The sequence below is a fragment of the Melanotaenia boesemani genome, chromosome 9 (genome assembly GCF_017639745.1).
Source record: "Melanotaenia boesemani isolate fMelBoe1 chromosome 9, fMelBoe1.pri, whole genome shotgun sequence".
NCBI lineage: Eukaryota > Metazoa > Chordata > Actinopteri > Atheriniformes > Melanotaeniidae > Melanotaenia > Melanotaenia boesemani.
In genome coordinates, this window is record NC_055690.1 from 33,940,319 (window position 1) to 33,946,225 (window position 5,907).

The 5,907-nt window shown below is 40.3% G+C and overlaps 1 long non-coding RNA gene across 1 annotated transcript; it reads right to left on the reverse strand.

Annotated features, from left to right (window-relative positions):
• Positions 1 to 3,582: 3,582 nt before the first annotated feature.
• Positions 3,583 to 4,907, reverse strand: LOC121646509. The gene is made up of 2 exons (XR_006011652.1): positions 4,692 to 4,907; positions 3,583 to 3,750 (listed from the first exon to the last, which is right to left on the reverse strand). It is a non-coding gene; the product is annotated as an uncharacterized LOC121646509 (long non-coding RNA).
• Between the last annotated feature and the right edge of the window lie 1,000 nt (positions 4,908 to 5,907).

A 5,907-nucleotide genomic window follows, 5' to 3' on the forward strand; every position in this document is an offset into this window, starting at 1 on the left:
TGTGAGCATGCACGTGTTAACATGCATGTGTGGCCATGCAGTTTCAGGCATTTTTCAAATTCGGGAGTGTGTGGAGTTACGCAAAAAAATATTGGATGGAGTTACACTTTTAATAGGTAATTACTTAGTTTTTTTGTTTTTTAGTAAAACAGTATCCTTCTGTACTAAGACAGATTTCCATAATAATGATGCTGTAGCTGACCACTTATGTTCATTAGTTTTTTTCTAAAATTGTAATATCTATTGGTAAAATGGATTATTTTGTGTGTTATGTTGGAGCCTGGGAAGAATAGCTGCAGATTTGTATTACAGCTCAAGAGGCTCTGAATGAAAAAAGAAAATGAAATGTTCATGGTACTTTTTTCTTCAAATTTTATATCATGTTTGTTGCTTTCCATCAGGATCCAGTTATTTTTCAGCCATGTTTTTCTTTTTTTGTTATTTACTCTGCACCTCGATTAGCTTTGCTTGTTATTTTGTAGTACTTGACCGTTTTCTCCTCTAATTGTTCCCTAATTAGGAAAATATCTCCCAGATGCATGTAACCAGTCTATTCTGCATCCCAAGTTTTATTGATTATTCCTTCTTAGTTTTTATTTTTTATTTGACCTCTGGTTACTCTTCTTCTACACATTCAGTCAGACGCCATCCATCTGTCAGATAAGTAACTCACAGCTGTATCATAAACATGCATGTTTTAGATTTATTCTACCAGGATCTAACAAGGTGAACACAGCTAGGACATTGTTTATTTATGCGTCTCTAAACTGGACACTGTATGCACTACAAACTCAGTCTCTACAGCAGGGCTACTCAGTTCGGTCCTACGAGGGCCACAATCCAGCAGGTTTTCCATGTATCCCTGCACCAACACACCTGAGTCAAATTAATGAGTCATTGTGTAGAACCTGATTGGCTGTTAGAGCCACCTAATTTGACTCAGGTGTGTTGGTGCAGGGATACATCGAAAACCTGCTGGATTGCGGCCCTCGTAGGACCGAATTGAGTAGCCCTGCTCGACAGTTCTTTCTTTATTTATTCCCTTTGTACATGTTTTGCTTTTGTATTTTGGATGCTTCCTCAGAGTTTATGCTTTTGGATCCTAACTCGAAACCTCTCACCGTAACATTGTTTGTTCAGCTAGTGATGGCTATGACAAAGTTTAGGGAAGCAATGAGCAGCTCCAACTCCAACAAGGCAACTAGTTAAAGACAATACTCAAAATATCTCCACATTCTGTAAAATAGATGAAACATGTTAACACCTTGTAAGCATGCAGACTATATAAATGATGGAAGAAGAATCTGCTGTTAGACAGAAAGCTGATGGGGAAATATGGGAAAATCCTTACCACTGTTGTTTCTAACATGTCTTGTAAGCTAGACTTGTTCCCTCTGATTTGTGATCCTTTGGGAAGCAGTTGTATAATGTAAGAGATCTGCACTGATTTATTAAAGATGCAGATTCCAGATTGAGATCTGAGCCCTGTACTACGAAGCTGGATTTTCTCTTAATGGGGTAACTTCAGGGTTAACTCTGGGTTTTCTGGACTACGACGCTTGTTCATTTCTTACCAAGACATCAGCGAGTATAAAAGCGCCACATCCTGACCAATCAGATGTCATGAAAAATGGCTTGCCCATTTGTAGAAGATCCCGTTGACGTTGGTGCACAGATAGTGAGAGGAACGCTTAGGAGAGAAAGAGTCTTTAGGGACAGATCCAACCCATTGGACTTTCCTGATGACATGCTGTACCAAAGGTACAAATTTTCAACAAATGGCCTGAGATACATATGTCAGCTGTGAGAGGCGTCTGTAGCAAATGTGACCCATCGTAGTCGGGCGCTTACTGTCCCGCAGACAGTGTGCATCGCATTGAGGTTTTTTTTTGCCACAGGTAGGCTGATCAATCTGTCAAATTGATCTGTATATGGGCTAAAATCACAAGTTGTTAATGGGTCTCAGAAACTGTTCATCCTCTGTTTGTACACCTTCACCCCGGGTGATGAATTTCATGGTTGCACTGATTTAGTCTTTAAAGTCCTTTTAGCTCCACTGGGGTTGCTTCTAAAATGGAGGTTAATAATAGTGATAATTCTTTTTCATACATGACATAAGTATAGAACCACTCAGTTATGGAACGCACAACTATCCGTGCATTCATCGCGGAGGAATTGATATTCCAACATATAACGCACTCACATGGGAGCGGATCCTTTAAAGAACTGGGAAATATGATGTAAATAATGCATTCCTAGAAATTCTTGTGCTGTAATACAATGATCTGAGTGCTGTTTATATTGTCCCAATAAATAATATTGGATAATCTGACGAGTTTACGCATTATGGGCTCAGGAGGAAGAGCAGTCGTCTTTCAACCGGAAGGTAGGTGGATGGATTCCAGGCTTCCACTGACTACATGCCGAAGCGTCCTTGGGTAAGACACTTAACCCCACGTTGCCTCCCGATGTGCAAATGTATGAGTGAATGTGATAAGTAGTGTAAAGCACTTTGAGTGGTCAAACTGACTGGAAAAGCGCTATATAAGTACAAGTCCATTTACCATTAACGGAGTCGGCAATTTTCTGCCAGCATTCCTTCCTGGCTTTTGCTGCAACACCAGTGTTGCTTTTAGCCTGAATTATATTTTTAAATTCTTCATATTTTTGAAGAATAATAGTCTGCTCCTCCAAGGTAAAATACACTGCTCTGCAGGGTTTGTCCGTGTTTGCGATTGGTCAGAACCTCCAAACACCACCCCTTTTATGCGAATGCGCACTAATGTTAATTGTAAAACCCTGAGTTGAGTTACCGAGTTGATGACCAGCTTCATAGTACAACTTATCCAGATCCTGAATGTCTGGGTAAGTCAAACCAGGTAACGGAGAAATCTGGGGTATGTTGATCACACTTCGTAGTACAGGTCCCAGGTGACTGGCTATGCTCAGCTGTAGGGGGGAGAGGTTGGGCTGTGATTCAGGGAATGGAGGCAAACCTGCACCTCATCAGCAGTCAGTCTGTTTAAAAGGAGCCTTGAGCAAACAGCTGAGGCTGGCTGTACTGCAAACAGTATTTTGTTTAAATGAACAGTTAAATTGTTGCTGTGTGGGTGTTTGCTGCTGGTGGAGTCCCTTTGTGACATAAAAGGATGGGCATGGTCAGCAACAATACCAGGCCACGTTGGTATTAAAGGCCATCTTCTATTGTCCAGTGTTGGTGAGTGTGTGTGAATTGCAGCCTCAGCTTCCCGTTCTTAGCTGACAGGAGGCACCCGGTGTGGTCTTCTGCTGCTGTAGCTAGCTGCTGCTTCAAGGTGCGTCAACCCAGTCTACCCATTCTCCTCTGAAATCTGACATTGTTACATTTATTTGCACTTGATTTATGTAGCTCTACCTGCAACTGAAATATCAGTCACTTGCGACCAGGGCTGAGGGAAATCTGCTTTATTAACAAACTAATTCACTGGGCACCAGAAAAATTATGTTTTACTTTTTCTACTGGGAATCTTTCTACACTGACTCAAATTCATGTTTTTGTTGGTGAAGGACTCACGAAAGAAAAGCAGTCCACTAGGCCATTAATCTGACAAGGCTGCCGTGGCATTTTATTATTTTCGATCTGCAGGATTCCTCATCCAATGTTCATGGAACTCCAGGAGAAAATATTTTCCCCTCTGCAGGCTGCCGCTTTGGATTACAGCTGCTTCCTCTGGAAGCTCATTGGTATTCTGCTGCTTCACAGCTGTGGAACTGGGGACAAATATAATGAAACTTGTAATTGTTTGCTAGCATAATGAATGGAGCAGGGAGAGGAGTAAAGAAATAACAGGAGAATGAAGAACAGAAATGGAATAGGTTTAAATATGGAGAAGAAAAGGAGGTGGGCAAAGTATTACGAAGGAATTTAAAGTGAAAAATTGATGACATTGATGAGGAGAACATGAGGAAAGGATGAAGAAAATGATAAGTTATGTGAAAAGATGAACTGTTTAAAAGAAATATAAAAATGTTAATTTAAGATTCAACAAAAAGATGTGGGTTAAAAAAAGGAGGTAACAAATAAATTCCCCAAGAAAACACCAGGAATGATTAAGAATGTGAGTAAAGGTGGGAAAATGAAATGGAGATGTAAAAAATAAGAGAAGCTTTAAGAAAAAAAGATGAAAGGAATATATATATATATATATATATATATGGAGAAACAAAAGGAAATAAAGGGCAAGGGGTTAAGGAAACAAATGTAAAGAACCATGAATAAAGGAATGATTTATGAAGAGGAATAGAAAATTATGTTTAAACAAAAAAAAGCAAAGTGAAAATGTTAGAAAGTTGGAGGAAGGAGGAGTTGGCCTTGACTCATGTCCTTGTTTTTCTTCTTCCGCTGAATAATTAATGGAGTGTTTAGCCCACCATTACCTTCTTCTGCTGCCCACAATCACACACACAAGCAAATACAGAGTGTGAAATCAGATGCAGCCTTTGCATGCACAAACATACATAAAGAAGCAAAGCTGAATATTAAAACTGACACATCTGCAGAAACTGTGAGATGCCACCATGTCAATATGGAATGAAATTTCTGAGGAATGTTTCCAACACCTTGTTGAATCTATCACACCAATAATGTAGGCAATTCTGAAGGAAAAACAGGTCCAACCTTAGAAGTGACAGGTGAGTGTAAACTGTCTTACATATACTATTAAGCTGTCACAGGTTGTCAGCATGGTCTTGGATCCAGCCCCATGCAGCAGCATCCCCACCAGTTCGCTAGTCCTAATGCTCATAAGGATGGTACCCTGCTGGAGCCATGTGTGGTCAGTTCATTCTGTCACAAGTTGAGGCGAGGACACAAACACATACTGACGATGTAGAAAAGCAGACCAGCAGACACGAAGACTCACGACATAAAGACTACAATGAACTGGCAGGATATAAGTCAAGGAAATGAAACTCAAATGCACTCAGTTCAACTCAATTTCCATTCAACTCAGGGAGGATGTCAAATCCAACACAGACAACTCACATAAACAAAGAGCCAATACGCTCTGAATTTCTACCAAAAATTGTAATCAAAAACCCACACAGGGTAACTAACAACCAACCGTCCAGAGATCATACACAAACTGGAGAACTGTGTCCCAGTCGTACACAGCTGCCTCGATTGAAGGCAGCCCAGGGTTTTTGTAGGTGAGGAGTCATCCTAATTGGTCAGTCACAGAAGATCTGGAACAGTTGGCAGCCAATCCTGGTCGAAGGAAGGCTGAGGAAAGCAGATCCAGGAAGCAGTCCTGCAGCCTATCACCAGGAAGCCCTGGCACAGTCCTATTTACATACACAGTTTCAGGCTGACAAGCCTGGGGCCGTGACAATAAAGTTAAAAAAGAAAAACAGAGGCCATATAAATACTGGCTGTTAGTGTTCACACAAGTGCTGTACTGCATGTTGTGTTTAAAATAAATAAATAAAAAAAAACACTGCCAGATGAAATACTCATTAAGCTTCAGAGAGTGAAGAAGGAATATCACAACAGGGAAATCTTTTGGATAGAAGCTGGTTATGGAGCCGGATATGATGTCACATGTCCACATGTCCATCTTTCCAGCTGCTGGAGTCACCCCCCCCCCTGGAGTCACCCCCCCCCCCCGGATTGTAGGCTGACCGCAGATCATCTGTAAATAATGTCCACACCTCCTAATTTATGTCACTCAAACACTGAATCATTCATAAAGACTTAAACTTGAATGTTGCATTATTGTACATTTTTATTGTACAGACTTTTACTTTTTTACTTTTACAGACAAGATCTTTTTTTTTTTTTTTTTTGAGGTTATCAGAATTTCTGTCTTGTCTTTTGCTGTATTATTGCATTATTTTTCATCAAACATCAAAGAAATGCGAGGCGAATTG